The sequence below is a fragment of the Varroa destructor genome, unplaced genomic scaffold (genome assembly GCF_002443255.2).
Source record: "Varroa destructor unplaced genomic scaffold, Vdes_3.0 BEIS01000002.1, whole genome shotgun sequence".
Lineage (NCBI taxonomy): Eukaryota > Metazoa > Arthropoda > Arachnida > Mesostigmata > Varroidae > Varroa > Varroa destructor.
The window spans coordinates 52990070-53009536 of NW_019211455.1; the positions used below are offsets into that span (position 1 = coordinate 52990070).

General features: G+C 42.2%; 1 protein-coding gene and 1 long non-coding RNA gene across 4 annotated transcripts in view; one reads left to right on the forward strand and one right to left on the reverse strand.

Moving 5' to 3' along the window:
- Window positions 1-19187, reverse strand: part of LOC111244045 (protein phosphatase 1 regulatory subunit 16A-like) — a 242917-nt gene extending 223730 nt beyond the window's left edge. For 2 of the 3 annotated variants that reach the window (XM_022790592.2, XM_086980736.1), the window contains exon 1: window positions 17740-19185. The gene's annotated coding sequence lies outside the window, so the exon portion shown is untranslated. Of the gene's footprint in view, window positions 1-17739 lie in introns of all 3 variants that reach the window. The other variant, XM_022790598.2, reaches the window with a different exon arrangement.
- Window positions 16340-17905, forward strand: LOC147757994 (uncharacterized). Its single transcript, XR_015321663.1, has 2 exons — window positions 16340-16551; window positions 17250-17905. It is a non-coding gene; the product is annotated as an uncharacterized LOC147757994 (long non-coding RNA).
- Window positions 19188-19467: the final 280 nt, after the last annotated feature.

The window sequence follows — 19467 nt, forward strand, 5'->3', positions numbered from 1 at the left end:
GTAAAACCATATTTCATTTCACCGCACCGTAAACATTTGATATACCTATATATAAGATAATAACTATGAATTATTCTTCTAGGGAAACTTTCTTTCTAAAGCAACTGTTCAACTTATTAAATAATTATGAGTTCTAAAAGCTAAAAACAGCTAGTATTTACATAAACAAGTGGGCGTTTCTAAACCTTCTACACACTTTCCGGAAAAAAAGAAATAGATGCTATTTGTCGGCGAAAAAAGGCTTCAAAAGCGGTTTCCCTCTTTCGAAGACTATATGTATATATATATTAAACCGAATTCTCCCTTACCGTCAATAATGCATGGATCCGGAATCGTTGATCTCTCTCAATGGCTTTAGCAACAGTGTTATCCGTGTCGGCAAGCAATACCATTCGTTAACACAAATCGGTTTTTATCGTTCGCATCAAGCAAGACCATTCCCAAGCTGCCGACGGGCGAGGAAAATTGAGGCAAACAAAACGTTCGGTTTACCTCGAGGTATTGGCCTGCTGGCCATCGGCTTGTGTCTTAGAAGGCGATCTCCGCAAATCGTACGTAAAAAGGCAACGGACAAGCTAATACTGAATCAGTGATGCGGTTTTTTTCACTGATAGCTCCAACCAGCCTTTTCATCATCGATAACCAGTATAAGTTACACGCACATTTTGATACACTGCAGAGCCATGCTAGCAAAAAGACTTGAGTGTTTTTATCGGAGTTAGATTGCTGGTGAGGTTCGAAATGTTCTTTTCTTTTTTCTATCATCTACAGTTTAACTGAGAACGACGGATCTGAAGCGTACGTATGTGTAACACATGCTAAGAAAAACTATGTATACATATATATTACCTAACTTTACCTGATATTAATAAGTTCACAGATGCTGCAGATCGCACCTGTTTTTTTTCGAATGCATTACAATTGCTGTGCGGAGAACTTTATGACGAATACCTTCTCAGCCTGCATTACCCTATGACGAGCATCTGCTTAAGATCCACGTGAAACGAAATTCATATGTATCTTCATATGTATATTATAGCTCCTCGTTAGCCACCCTTGCCATTCTTATGCCACTAACTGCCGCCATCAGCTGTTAAAACCGCAATAAAGTTTTGCCATTTACCAATTGCCTATCTATCGTTAAATGCCAGGAGGCTCCGAAAATTTTTATCGTGATTCGTGCTGTAACACCACCGCGTCGGATGGACCTTTTAGCAGTTAGCTGTTTGCCATTAACCAACAAGCTTGGACATCAGCTCACGACAGTGACCCCGCTCGTACCCCCGTGTTCGATCCAAGCGTCGCCGGCACCATCATCAAACATCATCAACAGTCGCAGCTTCAGGGACGGCTCGAATACTTGAATCTTAGTAACACGTTATGTACGACTCAGACAGCATAGTCCTATCACAGTTTAACCCAGTTCGGTCCAAGGTAAGCCGAGTCCATCGACAATATAGTTAATCGGCGCCGGCGAGCGAGCTAGCAGTAAGAAACGTTTTCAAACGGCATTATCATCATCGCCTTATTTTTCCTTCGTTCAGCAACTGCCGCTGTACAAACGCTTTCTGTCAAGTATTCACCAGACATTGTGCTCGGTGGACATAGGTTAGACGGACGGGCAGTAGCATCAAGAATTTGTCGACGGAAGCTGAAAATTTTAATCAACGTCAGTAACAATGCAGGGACAGTTCTTACGCGCTCTACTGTGAAAAATCACGACACCTCAACCATAACCATTAGACGCACACATAATACAATAGGACGCTGGCCGTAGAGATTTTCTGGAAGCGAACGGTGCTGTTACCTTGCGGGAAATTTTTCGACCCTGTGGGGTTAAGGTATCAACCAGCAAGACAGCGATCTTAAATTGAACATCGGAACCCCTTTGTGCTTCAGAATCTCTTGTGCTGCTGCTGCCATGGTTGTTGTTGTCGTCGTTGGGAAGTCCCATCAAGATAGCTCTCGGGTTCATGTTATCATAATGCGACTTGACAGATTTGCGTATGCACAACCTCAAGCACGAGGCCTGCTGCTAGGAAAGATTATAGCACGAGTATTGTGTACGTAGGAGTCCTGCTTAATGCAATATACAACACTGCTTCTGTATAGTCAGTGTTGACTGCGGGGGATGAAAGAGGGAGAACAAACAACTAACAACGCCAAAATAACTGTAACAGTACCGTATTTTCGAACACCACCTCGCTAATTACATAGCGGAATCGGGTACAAGTGGGTGCATATATTTATAGGCAAGAGGCAATTCTCACCAGGAGCTTTCTGTTAGAGAATAAAGTCAGGGCCAACCTGAGACGGGGCTTTAAGTTACGTGAGGTAGTTCCTGTTATCTAGGAAGGAAAGAGCTTACCTGTTCATTATGTACTGCGCAAGTACAAAAAGATAAGCAAAGCTATTTGCTTTATTTAGTATTAACATTTTTGTCATCAATGAACTAGACATATTTGTCCGAAACAGTTCGCACCGTCATAGGGACGACGTGGCGCCAATTCAAAACCTCACCGCTCTCATTATTGGAAAAGATTCACCTAAGTCCAATTCTGAATCGAACACCTGGCACCTGGTGTATATGGTAGAAGATGCCCTTAAACGAAATCATAGTCTCTTGTCGATAGACGACGCAGTAAAATAAATTAAGTGAACAGCAAGCTTTACAAGCAATAGAAGATCGGCCTGCTATACCTATGGAAGTAAATCCTAGAAATTTTACGCAATTGACAACTGAGGTTTACGAATGTCCAGCGCTTTCTATAGACCGTCAAGCTTTCAGATCGCGTCATCGAGTGAGTGATGCTGCTCTTTTTCCGTTTGCCATAGAAGTTATGGTAACGTTAAATGTTCGATTCTAGAGATCACGGGAAAGCTGATCGGCAAACACGTACCGTTTGAAACTGAAGGAGAGCGTATCGGGAAAGAGGAAAAATTGCTTGAGGCCTCTGGCAGTCATAGCTCTTTTTGCAAAACACTTTAGAGCACCAAGTATAGAAACTAGCGTCAGAGCAGACTTAACGCGTATCCGCTCATAGCGCCTGTTCTATAGCATGTACCGCTGCATATGCAATGATTTTAACGCCCAAGAGAATTTAACAACGATGATGGATGGATTCTTTCTGTGGTGACCAAGTTTGAATTTTCCTACCGCAAAAAATAATCTATGCAATACGATAGTTCCTCACAACCACTTAACATTTGTTACTATCAGGTGATTAATACTATACACCATCAGCAGTAGAACAGCAATGTGGTTGGCTTCATCTATGGCGCACTTTTTTCCCGTACACACAAAATACAACCGGGCACAGACAGAATGACGGAACAGTTCATGACTGTTTTTTTTTTATTTAGCACCGAAAGTACCTGTTTCGGCGGCTTCGTCATCGTAGCAGTAGCGTCTAGTACGAATTTTCATTCTTATTATACTACTACTGTTGCTGCTGCCACAACTCGTGCCGTCAAACGAAATTGCGACTGTCTCAACTGTCGAGAGCGACTAGCTAATCGTGTTACTCTAAGGATGAACATCGATCAACAGCTGGCTGTTCCTGCGATGCTCTCTTAAAATGCGCTCTTTGTGCTCTGTTTGATTTCCTCCGCTTATTCTGTATCTCTCTGGATAAGAATGGCCACGTGCGCGTAACTGTGGTTAACGCGGTCGCTTGTATTCTTCACGGGACGCCAGATAATGTCAGACGTCCTATGCTACATACTTCCATTGCATTGCCTGTTGGCGGTGACGGTGACAGCGGACGTTGGAGGCAAGGTCCTTTCAGTTTGGTAGGGTACGACCCGGAAGAGTTGAAGCCACTGTCAGGCCAAAAACGGTGACCGCTATAACGCCATTCTTGCCACCTAGGGCAGCCCCTGCCACGATCTCGACAGAAGCAGAAAGAAGTGCGATAGACAGAGACGAATGAAACGAACCGTATGCGAGCATCATAAACAACGATAGCATGTACGAAGTATTTATTTAGGACCAATTATTGTGAGTGCAGAATAGCGATGCCACCAGCAGCAAAACAGAAACACTAACTTCTCAATAACCTGACTCGTTGGCGGCTAAGACAGGAAGAAAAGCTTCTTTTTACCAGATAGGGCCGAAGGCTTGTCTTGAGTGGAAATACCCAGGACTTAGTTTCGAGTGAGTACGGCCATAATGATGCACAGACTGTCAACGGGGGAACAACGAAAATGTACTAAGGAACACTGACTGCTTCAGCATGCAGGGAAGCCGTGGTCTTAGTACTTTGCGCGGACAGACGGTAAACATTTCGTTGTAAGGCCAAAAAGCGGTACTCGAAAGCTTCTACACACAGAAGTGCGGTCTAACAAACCGAATATTGTCTGATCAGCGATTTTTGGAAAATGAGAATCGAGACCCGACAGATGGGAACGCAACATAATAAATAGACGAACGCTTAATGCCAACTGCCAGCACGATATGAAAATACTCCTAGGCTGTACGATAAGCTCTAATAGCAGATGGCAGTGGTGTCCATGTGTCTGATGAGTAGTACTTTGTTCCGGCCAAGCATCAAGTATCAATAAGTAAGGTACAGTATAAGCAACACTAGTTCACTCATATTCAGCGCATATACACTACACCGTTTAATGAAATTCTTGTTTTTATTTGTCATTTTTACAAATTCAAATAAACGTCATTATCAACAGGTAAACCACGACCGTATCGATCGGATACTATGAAAATAAAACATGAAAAACGATCGCATTAAGAGCATTCCCATTGGCCGTTAACTTGCCCGTCTTCTTGCGTCAAACACGGTTCCCATAAGTATCTTCAGGCGTATTTCTGTTTTCAGAACTTCTCTACAGCCTCACTGCGGAGCCATCATCCCTTTAACGAAGCGACACTATGAGTTTCATCAGTTACTACGTTGAAGCCCCTGATTCACCTAAAAATATCTACGTGGTTGTCCTCCTTCCACAAACGCAAACATCTCGCTCTCGATTCCCTATTGACTTTACTTAAATGCTACATGAAACATGCCGAAACTTATCGACTGCTTTTCGATGGTCAACGGCGGCCCCCTCTGTTTACTCCTTCTTCATTTTTCATCCATGTTCCATTGTCCTCCTTTGTGGCGCCACCTATTTATTGTACAACACATATAATCAAAGCATGTTACACCTAGTAGACTAAGCGCGTTTTGGACTGCTGATAAGGTCACAACACCAGCAATAACATTTATTACTCGCATTCTTTGTCTTTTGCTTCTAAAATAAGTAAGGTACTTGCGCTTCTCTTCATGCTCTTGCATGAAGTGGCTTCGGTTTCTTCTGCAATCACCGCGCTGATTCGCACTACGACTTTTCCTGCTGCTGGTGCTACTGAGAAAATCGCGTTTTTACATTTAGTATGGCATATATGCGGCATCGACTGCCGCGCACATCAGACAGCAGCGGCAGCATCAGAAGAACTACTTTGCCTGGTCACTAGCCTGTTCCATGGAAGTTCCCATGAGTTTCTTTGTTTGGTTGTCGCGTTACCTGGTGTCCTTTTGCCCTGTCACTGCCCAGCATAGCAAGGGAAGCACAAAATGATGCGCGGGTCCCGGGTAACTCCTTTTTGAACTTGTACTAAGCCTTTTCCAGTTTCTATTTGTTCGCTCGGATCGCCATTGTAGTTGACAACTTCGCAGTTATGCGCAGGAATTGTTCACTATTCTCTGAGAGGCTAGTTCCTGAATTCAAGCATAGATTCAGCATTGGCTTGTTCCTATGGCCGTTCGCTGATCCCGTAACAGTGGCGCTATATATAATTCTGCTTCTGATAGGGTACCAAAAGCTAGCGATACCCTGCTGAATTCTGCAACGAAGAAACCATCACTGCTGCCGCTGTCGCCATACCCATCTAGCATTTCGAGTCTCTGAACGATTGAACTCACGTACCACTGAATGCCCTGGCTAACGGTCAACGGTAGAACCGCCTTCTGAAGCCAGCATCGGCAGCAGCAACAGGAGCTGTGGCGTCTACGACCGAGGCAGGACCATACGTGAACAGCGGTACAGTGAAGCCGTTTAGAGAAGAAGACACACAATGGGACAAATAAAGGACGACAAGGATAGCAAAAACCCACTAGAGGCAATCAGCAAAAAGCTGTCAATGGTCGCTCACCCTTGCAAACTTTGCTCGCTTCCTTTTGTTCATCGTTTGAAAGGGCTTTGCTTGATGGCATAGTGTAATTTGTTGTCTCCCTGTATACGAACAAAGTGAATGACGTAAGGAATGTGGAATCCTGGACTGAAAGATGAGCAAATGGGTGACCAGCTTGCCAATCTCGGTTTGCACCCTACATATATATGTGAGGGACCAACCCGTACGAATAGCGCAATTTGTTCGTACATGTCACATTACTGCAACTAGTTGTAGACGCCATTATAAAACCAAAAAAATTTCTATTCCAGCTACGGTTGCAATATACGGATCATACACAAACACTGGTCTTTATAGATCCTGGAATGATCGACGTTTTCAGATTCAAGATACTATAGGTATTTAGTCAAGTAGTAAGATCCCTCTTTACATTGAAAATTCTAACATTGTCTTTTAGGTTCAGCAACGGCCGCTCATCATGCAATTTTTTCCTTTTTCCAATGCGCAGAGCAATGTCCAGCCACAATAATACACCCTGTTAGTTAAGAAGGGTTTTGGCAGCTTCCGTCCAGTCGTCTCCTGTAGCGTCTACGATACTATAATTCATTAACATCGAATAGGTCTCGACTGGACTGACATAACCGCATCTAGTGAAACGATAGTTCTCCCCGAGACCGTCAATAAGTTTTCATTCATAGTATTAGGGTGCGCAAGGGACGACGGGTCTACTATACGAGGAATACTACAGGCAATTCGCTACGTGAGCATCGTGCACAGAACAAATTCTTTGTTCTGTAATCAGCCAAGAAGATGCCTAGCTCTTACGCTAATAGCTAATAGCATCACGAGCTCCATCGACGCGAACAGCTAACTTACGTCTGCGTTTCGTTTACCGCACTGTTCGCCATTGGCAGTAAAATTTCGCGCGATTTACCTATCGATATGGCACATGATACTTGATGTACATAGAATAAAGTGTGCTGTAAACGTACATGTTGTGGTCTATGTGGACTTTTATAGGATGGGCCATTTGAATGGGGCATATATGGGGCACATCCGCCTACAATTCGTCTGATCAAGCACAGCCACTCCCCACAGCAACGATGTACCTTGTCGAATAATTAAGAATTTGTTTTGTTAAATAAAAAAAAAACGCATTCAGAGCGAGTTTTAGCGTTTCGTAGATTTGTTCAAGTCTCTTAACAACTGTCTCTAATAAAAAAAAATCAAGTCGACAGGGTAAAAGGTAATATTAGAGCAACTACTTTATAACTGCTATTTTTATTTAATGACGAACAATAGAAATATGATTTATAGTAACTAAAATACCTGACACTCCAACAAGGTCAGCAGGTCCACAGCATTGGAGTCTTAAATAGTTGTTAGATGTTAGCCATTAATTAAGCTATATTCGTCGGTAACGAATATATGCGTCTAGTATTACTCTTGACCACGAACTCATTGAAAATTTCCTATTATCTCTTGAAAAGTTCTCTTGCCATTAGGCTGTCCATCGAAGCACTGCAGCGAATTGTATATTGTATAAAGCTTATCGATCAAACAGGTCTAGACAATTGTTTGTTTGTCCGACGTTATTTGCATCCTTCATTAATTGAATAGTAAACCGTACGGAAGTTACTATCGCAGACACAATAAGTGGATATTTATAACCATTAATATAAATTACGTTGATAAATGAATGATATAGTCCTTCAACGTGTACCCATTCGTTATACGGCTACGTATATACATAACTTATATTAATAAAGGCTTTACGCTGCCAGGCCGTTAATTTATTTTGTCCTACTTAGCTTTAGCTTGTTATCATTTGAGACTTTAGTGTGCACGAATGCACTCCTTTCAATACGAACTTGTGCTTTTAATTAGATCGTAATCCTATTGCGCTTGTCGTATCAGAATTACTTAATTTTCTTCTTCAACGATATAGATATACGTGATCGTGTTACTCCTTGTCGCATTTTTCTAGCAAACAGAACTCATCAAGTCCTCTTATCCTCGCCTGCTCCAGTGTCTAGATAACACCCGAACTACGAAATCATAAAGAAGGTTTTTTTCAGTCAGCAACGGCATTATGAGTATTAGCTACAGGAGCAGCACGGTAACAATAACAAGAGAAATTGCGCCAAAGTCAACGGTTGCCGGTTGCCATTGAATCCGTCAGCGCGCCACGACGTGGTGCCTCGACGGCAGCTGCCACCGCATCCCCCTCAGAGTTCGAAGCTCGCTACGCCTTAGCAAAGAAACAGCAGCGGCGATGGCAGAATCAGCAACGGACTAAAACAGAACACAGAAAGCGCATGATCATCAGCATCTTCAGAAATCGGCCATCCACCGACGATTCGCCTCTGACTGCTTCTTCTTTTCCATCTACAGAAGCGCATCGCAACAAATACAAGTATTTCAGCGGCATTCAAGCCAAACGTTGCTCTGCTTCTGCGGCGGAAGGCCCTGCCATTAGTTTCTGGCTCGACAGCATTCGGCGAACGCTGGTGGGTGTGCCACAGAAATCGCAGGGGAATGCAGCTGTTCATGTGACAACAGCAACGATGGCGTCTTAACGTTCATCTGAAGAGTAGCGGTACTATTCGTTCTGGCCGTAGCACTGAACATTTCGTAAACTCATGTATATAATATCAAACAGACCAATGCGAACAAATTTGATCCGCACCACAACGCATTGGGTTTCTCAGTGCAGTGATTAGTGGTCTCGCCGAGCATGCTCTTTCTCTCGCAACTTCTTTATTTCCATGTCCTTTCAGCGTTAACGCGAAATGTGAAAGATTGAATAGCGGCGGGCCGCTACACCGTCACCAGCAGCGGACATCAGCAGAAATCGGCGTTTTCATCAGCCAACAGTACAACAACAAGCCGAAAGGCGGTGAGGACGAAAATGGAGGAACTACAACTGGGCCGCTGGATACTATGCTTCCTTTGCATTCTTCGCATGACGCTTTGCTTTCTTTTTTTTGCATTGCGTTGATTCGTGCGCGCGGTCTCTTTCCTTCTCTCCAACCCTGCGTAAAATCGATCTGCTTTAGAATGGGTCCAGTTTGAATCAGGTTATGTTCATTGACCCTACGTTCATAGCGGTGTACCATTGTTTGTGCTACAGCTACTATTGTTAGCCGTTGTCAGTGTTGCTTTTGAATACAGTAATAGTCAACTCCGTCGTGGGCGTTGTAGTACTCTGCCTAGTTAATTGGCGTATTTCTAATACTGCGTGTGATTGTCAGAGCAATTGGCCGAACTTTCGTTGCGTGCACGCGATCAGCATCATGTGCTTCGAGGCGATAACGTATGACAAATGTGTACAGAGGATATATAGTTGTAAAAAAAGGCCTTAAACATACTGTACTGAGTGGATGACGATCGCTGCAACAGCCAAAGCCATAAACCCCTGTTACATAGAATATTTTCATTGAAGTTGTTAGGCCTTGTTTTTTTCTCAGAAGATCTAGAAATCGTTGGAACAAAGTTTGACAAATGTCGGTTAAGTGGAACCTGTGTAACAGGCAAAGGCGGATAAATGGAGTCGCAACAATCATTTAGGACTAGAGATGACGGCTCAGATACTGTAGGTACATGAGTCTAACAGTATCCCTAAATATGACAGTACATAGAAATCTACGGTAAAACAGTTTTCAAATTTCATTATTCTTCCTGTATGATTGTGAAGAATACCGGTTGACCACTATACACTAGCCATCTGCGCCGAAATTTTGTACGAATGCCAAGAGTTTAATTCCACGAGTAAACGCTGTCGACAGCTCGGTCTGAGTAAATCGATAACAAATAACTGACATTCTGTACATTCTGGACTTGATAGCAACCTGAAGTTAAACTTCAAATGAGGATAAGTCGCCGTTAGATTTGTCGTCTCGATTTAGTTTCAGAAAATAAAAGAATATTACGTTCTTCTGTACCAGTTGTCATCATCATCTTCGGGAGCTTTTGCCAGGCCTGTAGTAGAGAATAGTAGAATAGAATTAATGTGAATGTATCAGTATGACTAGCTTTCTCGTCTGATTTTAGACGTTTCTGAAGAACAACAAAACTCATAGTTTATACTATCTATTCAGGCTCCTGATATCCTCTCGACAGAATAGTCATTGCATTAAAAAGTGGGTGAAACCAATTGCCCAAGATTTGTGTTTATTTAGTTGAAAGTTTAATATATTAGTCGATATAATCGTTCTTCGTCGAGCTTATTCACGTTATATTCACAAGTCGCAACGAAGTACCACAAAGCGTCGAACTCTCGCGGTATCACTCGCGGATTCCGTCTTTGCAGTATACGTTCCAATACATTTGAGGCAATGGCGCCATCATTACTTTGCGGCATTCATAAAAAATTGTATAGTTCACCTAGCGTCGGAATATAGTGAAGGTACAAACGGAATTGTTATTTGATCGGATTTTGTTCGATTAAGCAACATTTTTGCCTAATATTATGAATGCGATAAACATTTCGTCTATTACGATAAAATTGGAACACAATTCTGTCGAACGTAGCGGTAGCACCTAGATTTAATTGAAGTCAGAATAATTCCCGCTGATTCAATGGAAACGTACAGATGATAATCGCAAACCACCAAGAAGACCACTGGCGCGGAGCTTCCAACTCTCGAACCCATTCACTTCCACTGAATTGCAATGGCAGCCATCAGATTCTATCGGTAGGGCCCAATGCTCCTTCGTAGATTTCCTGTTTATGCCCGGGCTTTCTCGACCTGATAATTAAAGTGATTTAATCATTCACAGCCATAGTGGCGTAGGCATCACCTGCTTGTTTTTTATCGGCAATGTAATAGAACTATTAAAATATACTAGAATTGAATATAGTAACTATATAGTAAAGTTCAGTGTTCCCATAGACTTGTTCGAAGCTAACGAGTCAAATGGCTGCTATAGTACAAATAATGCGACAGAATTACCTGAAAGCAGATGCCAGCTTCCGTTCCATACAAACCATAACGAAATCATGCCACAATTGAACCTGCTGTGCGTTTACGAATAGAACTGCGGGGATATAGACTTGAAATATAATAATAATTGTACTCGTGCCCAGTTCAGCCAACGGAGTTTATTTTTGCGTGGCAGTCAACAATGTTTCGCTGGTGGCGATTAAAGATCGCTATTAAAGGTCGTATGAAAATGACTGTTATGCATTGCGACGCGCATGGGAAACATTTCGGCAAGAAGACTTGATATTTGCAAAAAGTATAGGTCTTTATCGGACGATTTACCACACAGCTAATTTCCATTTACTAACAGCGTAATAGCGAGGTCAGATGACGGAAGGTCCGCCAGTTGATGTCCAATGAGTATTTAACAGATGCATATCGCTAGATATTCCATCCCTCGTTGTCTTGTGGCGCGAGCTTCAAGCTGACTAAGCGTGGCCTATAATTTGTTTTACCTTCTCTTTAAAATAAAAATCAATAGCAAACTCACTGTGATACGAAGCTATTAAATAATTAATCGAAATTTGTTAACCTAACTAAAATCTTATTTATTTCACAAAAAATTCGATTTTGCATTTATAACAAGCAAGGACCGCACTGGTCGTTAACTTCAGCAAGACTTAAAAACAATTTACCCGGCTATACTAAACGGTGCAAAGGTTATAAATTATGGTTTTTTGACACTGACCTCAAACAACAGCTGCACAGCTTGTCGTTTAGCATGTAGGCGCTAGCCGGAAATCGGGGAGGGATACCGCGCAAAACCCCCTTACGCAGTTATACCACTGTCTGACAGGTACTCGCAAAGGAATCCGGAAAAACGTTAAAGCGTACTTCAGCCAATGCGCGATAAGTTACTCTTAGATAGAACTCATAGATTGGCTCAATGGATGACACGGATGTGCGTCTATAGCGGGTATTTGGAACCATTTTTAGAGTCACTCGTTTGTGGTTTGGCTCAAGTCCTTAAAGTGGACAATATTTGCAGAGCAGGACATAACACGGGTAGACTTGATTGAATGGCACTTTGAGCTATGAGACATTTCTTTTTTAGAGATTTTAGCATGTCTTAACAGAGTGTTCACATTAGAAAATTAAAATATTGAACAATATTCTCTCTCTATAATTATATGATAAATTAGTATGGTTGGCGGGATTGTAGCATGAAAAGCACGAATTGTTCAATCAATGAAATTTTTTTTGCTGAACTTACTTTTAACATTTTGGTAGCGAGTCAGACCATTATTCATGTACGATAGAGAACTCGTCGAACAAATTAGGCTTGGCTTTAGATGAGAACATTCAATCTTATAGATGATGAGCATAGCCATACTAATAACATATTTCTATGAAATACCCGTACGGACTATTCATAGTACTGTTAGCCGTATCGCTTCTGTATGCAGGACGTACGTGCATCAAAATAAGACGCAGACAAAAAAAATCGTGCAAGAACAGAATTGCAATAACGGTCATCGTCTTGAAGAAAAACGCAAGAACAACAGCGGCGAATTCTAACGAAGTCGTTATCCAACCAAGGCAAACTCATACCGAAATCGTGTGGGCATTACTAGAACGGTATCTAATGATTTATCTATGTCCGTTTGTTTGCAGCTTCCCGCGATTGTAGTGTTACTATTGCTGCTCCTTCTCCAACGCTGAATTCGGCTACGTAGTCGTATATTTTTTAGCCCTGCTACGGCCATAACGTGTCCTTTTTCCATTTCTTATATATTCTATTCGGAGACGTATACATGCGTAGAAAGACTTTCACGCAAAAAATCTGGTCTCCGGTCATCCGGTGGCCGCTTTTATGAAATAATCGGCCAGACCACATTCTTTAATTGCGGCTTTCCTCTTCAGTGTGTATCTGCCGGTGCGCTGCCTTATACCCGCTAATTTTCAGCTGAAAATCCGCTTCTTTGAATATAATTGAGTTTTCGACTGACGCTTCGCGCTTCCCTACTCTTCATCTTTTTGTTCTTGGCTGACATTCGTTGAAAACGACTTTCGTTTGCAAAACGTTAAATAACAGATGGTCCAGAGGGGTGGTTAGAAAGAGCGTTACTTACGAAAATTTTCTGCCTCATGAGCGACAGCTCCAACCGTTAGAGCCCCTACAGTAGCAGCCAAAATGACGATAGCATGACAATGCAACCGGAATTCAAAGATCTAGCTAACGTCACGCGGAACGCAGTTCGTCTAGATGATGCGGCCCTTAATAGCAAACAGACGACAGCAGGTGAACTATAAAGGAACGATGTAGTCGGGCCACCTTAAAAAAAAGATGATCTTTGCTCGAAGCATTATCAGGCGAGGGACAGTTTGTCATGTTTGCCTCCCTCATGAAAACATGACTTAGATTTCCGGCTACATTTTTACGATCAGCTTGACCAAAGGAAAAAATAAAAATGAAAACGTGCTATGCAAAGTCAAAAATCGACTTTTAACAAAATAGAATACAAGTGTGAAAGTGAAAAAGCTAGTAGTGGAAACGATAAAAAAAAACTTACAACAAGTTTAAAGCTGTTTATAGATGAAAGAAACCGAAACTTAGTAACGCTCTTTACCTGTTCATTCATCATACGGTCGCACACAGGGCTCAATACGGAAAACGTTAACAGGACGACAGCACGTAGATTACCACAAAATATTGAGACATTTATTGAAAACAAACCACCACGGCAAGATCAAAGGAAATATGACCAATCGTTCCCAAGCAAATTGTTAATGGTATAGTTAATTTCGTTTAGTTATAGCGAACTGTAATTCTTTTCAGTTTGACAACAGCCGTTAACACGCCGAGTATGCTGCTACAATATATACCTTAAAAATGTGCATTATGTAACTAAAAGCACATACGAAGGTCATAACTGTTTGTAAGATCCACTAACACAATAATCCTTTTCACTGTAACTACGACAATTGAAGGGAAACTGATGCGTATACGCACACTCATATATATTATTATCGGGTTTCTGACCGCAGTGAACACGCGCAAAGACGAACGTACGACAAGGACTTGCCAACAATCTCGGAACCAGCCGTAGTTAATACGATTCGAAGGCATAGTAGTGGTGAGACGGGAGAGGATATCCAGAAGATAACGGCGAATCCTTAAGCTACGCTAGATATTAATACTTACTGGGTGGTTACTGAGTCGAGTTTCCTCTTTATCTGGCGTACGTTGAGGTTCGCAAGAAAGATAGATAACGGCTTAAATTGTTAGCGGTCTCGAGGCGCATCAACAGATACAGCTGTATTTCTTCTACTGGATTTGCGCATCAAATTCATGGACACCTCACAACTCTAGTCAACAATGACCAAGTCGGTAAAAGGTGACCTCTCTACGCTACAGAGATGTACTTCAACCAACGCCATAAAAAAGATGTGGCCTGTATTTTGCGTGAAGTACCAAACTGGCATACTCGTAACGTGTCAAAATAGTACGCTTTGTTAAAACAACGAACCTGTCCTTTTCTAAACGGTTGACTTTTGATGACTATTTTTATCCCACCACCAAATAACCATCATTTAACCTCAGTACGCTATAAATTCTTAATACATTTATGATTCTTCGAAGTGTGACTATTAGATACTTAGTCAACTATTGAAGAAATCGTTTTTAGTAAAAAATATAACCTGAGAAGAAAACTAGTAAATAACAATTAATATGCTTTGTCTTTTTGACTAAGTTTAAGAAAAGCGCCGCACATAACGACAACGAAAGTTCTGTGATGAATATTCTGAGATACTTATGGTCAGACATCAATAGAAGGTCTGAAAAACTGAAATAGGTCTAAGAAAATTTCAGAACAGAAACAGGAACATGACTTTCTTCAGATCAAGAAATCTATCGAATTTGGTCCGTTTTTCTCTAGATGCAAACAATAATCTCTCGAGACGGCGGCAATTGTAGTTTACAAATTGATGTACAGCTGAAGCTTGCCGACAAATTATTGGCATACACTTTTTTCAGAAACTCCATTATTCAATAGGTAAAAAAAAAATAAGGGATCAAGTACATAAGCACCTCGCTACCTAGAGAAATTGTGACGGTCGCGCATCGTGTAGACGCTCCAGGTGTGGCCGGACCTTTAAGGGCCTTAGGCACTATTATGTATTCTGCCGTAACGCAGTCTTCCTCGGCTCAACTGTGGATTTTTTGTTTGACGTTAGTGTTGGTGACCTATTATATGAATACGATTAATAGTAAGCGTACTAAGGTATGTACATTTTCTAAATGTCCTTTGTATCACTAGTATAGATAAACTTCTAGTGGAGGCATTAGAGGAGACAAAGCTTGAATAGCCTATACGTTCGCTAGGGCAAACAAGAACAGACAACGTACATAAAGTCTGCGAATCAGTAATCAACAAGCTATTGAGGCACAAAAACACCTTAGAACGGTTCAGACAACGGTAAATTATGACCGCTGAAGGTGGCATTCGATGACCGACTATATCTAGACAAAGACACTTGTAGCCATTGTTCCAAACGTCTTGCGACAGCTGTCAACTGTAGCATGTGAGACAGGTCAAGCGGAAATCTTATAGCGTTCCCTAGTAGAAAAGCAAGTCTTTTTAAGAAATAAACAAAAACGTTATAGCTAGCGTCTCACTAATCCGAATGACCGATCACCAACGGTTCAAAAATAGTTTTTGTCGGTTTGACTCTTTATTGTGTTGTTGTTGCTGTCGTTCAAAAAAAAAAACGTCTCGATAAATTATAGCGCCGTGATACCGTTTTTCATGTACTAATTGTTGGACTAAGAGATTTGAAGCGACTAACGAAATTTTTGCGGTACGTTTCGGTTCAACTTACTCGAAGGTAATGAATTAGCAGCTTTGCTTGCGCTGTACTACGAAATATCCTAAGTAGCAAATGTAAATAGCAAGAATCTTAACTAGTATTTTATGATGATGATTCTGCCAACAGAATGCACCCCGTTTCCATATATGTTTAGACAAACAAAAAAAACATCTAACCCGCACCAGCTTTGTGATATGTATACGTAAAACAGTTACGATATCACCAACCAAAGCGCAAGTGGTGCTTGCTTCAGTCTTTAACGTGTAGAACGACTAACAGATAACACAATAGTGTTATATGATGGGACGACGGCCGTCAAAACGGGTGACGACGTACAGCCACGTTATCGAAAGTCGCCACCTGGCTTCTGAGCGATGTGCGATACCGAAACGATCGACTGGTTAGGTTTTTTTTTACAAATGGAGTTTCAATTAAAAAGATAGTGAGCGAAGATGGAGGTCTGCAGATGACTGACCTGCTTTTTGATCAGTAGTGTGAGTTTGTGGGCCCTGTTCGCCTAAAACAAACTCTTGATCAGCCATTCGATGAAGCTGAATTGGTGCCTTGGGAGTTCTCTGATGGGCAAATTGTAGAAGCATCAACGACTCCTCACCTTAGCATCAGGTAAACTAAGTCAGTCTACAGTGTCCAAATACAAAAGTATACACCTTCACTGGAACACAGTCACATATGCATGCATGCAGAGTAATCAAATACTATGGTTATTACTCAGACGGAAGAATGTGTTAATTAAAAGGTACCAATACTCGTATTACTGATATTACGAACTAAGAACTTCTACGCCAGACACTGAGTTCATTTTCGCCTTACATTTAGTTGTCAAACAGACAAGCTTCTTCAAAATAAATATTTACCATCACGGCCATCAGTTCCTCTAGCTATTTCCTTTCGTGTTCCGGAAAACCGTTTAAATAACTGCAGTCAGATTATCCAAAACCGTTTGTTTTCGAAGTTTGGTCTCAAGGGATCTATTTTTCCGGCAAAGCAGTTCCTCCTCTAATAATGTTACTACTGCTCGACTGGTCAACACACTGCTTACGGCCATCTAAAGGCATTAAGTAAGGACGAAATTGTTAAGCAAGCGTTTGATTAGGTTTTATAACCACCGTCTTTTCTGTCATGTTGATTTATCTAATAAATAGTAACTGTTGCTTTCTTTTCAAAACAGTTGGTTGGAGCCTTTGACCGGCCATATCTAAGTGATACATTTCTAAGTGTTTCGTCCAAGGAAAGACAATTTTTCGCTCCTAGTCACTTGGGTCTGCATAGATATTTAAAGATGTATATTCGACTCCATATAGGTACATTCATGCGCGTGTACGGATCTGGCCATTCGTCGACGCAACGTTTAGGCCCGCTTAACAGTCATACGAGGAATAATAGGATAGCTCGCCAAACTACCTGCCTGCCGCTGACCCGAAACTTCCACGATCGTTCGCGTTTACGGCGCTAGCGTCACACTAAGTATGCCATAGCGATTATGACGAACCGGTTACCACAGCTGACACAGGCCCTATTATAGCTAGCCCGCGTCTTGCCCTGTTACTTAAGGACGCCTGTAGGGTTAATTATTCGTCTTAAATACCTATGTCGTAACAGATTAATATCCAGTAATATTGTCATTGCAAGTTTCTACTCATCGAAGAATGGTAGTACAATTAAATTTCTGCTGGTGATTTTGTCAGAATTGCCAGTTTGTCTCAGTGTATTGTAAACATATTCGTTCCACCGCTGGCTTCTATTTAGATAATCGATTCGGATCGTCGACTTCAGCATAAGCTTGTCTCTTACCTTTTTCTCAAGTGTGCGAAATGTACAGGATGTTCCGGTCGATTTGTCTGCTAGCGTATGTCTTCAAGTAATATGTTTTCCTCAGCGATAATAGATATTATTCCTATTCACTTGGGTAGAACACGATTGACGTCGACTTATTTATTCGTACTTGTGAACAGTTAAGTCCTCGCGTATATCCGTTAGGTAGTGTACAGAGAATCACAATATTACTATTATAGAGGATAAACATTTAGCTATCTAGCCATCGTCAAAGAAAGCTGATGTATACTTTGAAGCCAGCCTCGCTCACGCTACGCGGCCGAGTAAACGAGTGACATCTAGCTATTTAAAGCAGAGCTGTCACACGTGCTGTTGTCGTCTTTGCGTTAGTTACAATTATACTGCATCATGATTATGTCACACTTTTGTAAAACTGACATCCAGCTCACAAACCCCGCTAGGAAACAATCCGCTGACAGCTCACTCTCGCAGTTGAAACGTAAAAGTGCCATCCGCAATAAAGCACGTGTATCACCATCTTCAATATTAGATCATATCGCGGTACCTGTCAGCCAGCATCAGTTCGCGACAGTCACGATCCATTCTCCCGTTATGTTGCCCGTTTGCAAAGCGAATCACCAAAACAACTTGTTTCTGCCGCGGAGAAAAATCTGTCGAACGAGTTAAGAGCTTCGTCACGTGTCAATAGGGCGCATGCTGTCTTGGGGATGCTGGAGTGCACTCCTCCTTGTTATTACCTACAACTCGACTTGCATCGGCCGGAGATCTGTTCGCGCTTCCAAGTACCTTACCTGGCTACTATTTGAGGGCGATCAAAATGCTTAGGGCTGGTGCAAATGAATTGTCGTACCCTGCTCGTATATTGCTCAAGGTAAACGGGATACTTGTATAGCTTCGAAGTGTGTGCAGACAACTTCATCTCAATCAGACTCTCTCGATTCTTCTCGCCGTTCCAGCTTGACATCAGTCACCTGTACATTGTCAACAACTGTGTCGCTGATTGGCTAAGTCTTAGCTGATAAATACGTTGTTAAGGATTAGCTGGATAGCTATGTCAATCACTAATAAACTAATCACTAATCACAACCCTCAACATCAACGCAGAGCTTCGTAACTTCTACACATAGGGAAGATCTGCGAACAGCATCTCCAGGCTGTCTGTCAACACCACACAACAAGCGCCACGGCACTATCACACAGCCTTTGATTCTATTGTCACTATGACTTCAATACCAGTTGCCACAGCAAGTATCGGCGCACACTGGACCCTCGATTATCACCGATGCAATTACCTGGGATTCTCTGTTTGCTCTTTTTTTCCCTCTCTGTATTCTTTCGGCGTTATTCGTTGCTCAGCATACGCGCTGTCTGGACAAGCCATCCTACAGCACGCGCTCAACGCTACTGCCAGCGTCCCACTGACTGACACGAGCGGACGCCGTTTGCGCAGCAAAAAGCAGACGGACAAACCGACGGACGGACGGACGGACGGACAGACAGACAGGCAGGCAGGCAGTCAGCCAGCCAGCCAGCCACCCAACCGGACATTCAGACAGAAAGCTGGTGGCGGCGCTGCGGCCGCTGCTTGGCGGCGGTTGCTGCAACTCGTTCCTCTCCAACAGAGCTCGACACGGCACGGCTAAACGGACGGCGCGCGGCTCAACTTCGTAGCCGCCTCCAGCTAATAACGATAATAATTCATTCACTCACCAGCCCGTTTGGCTG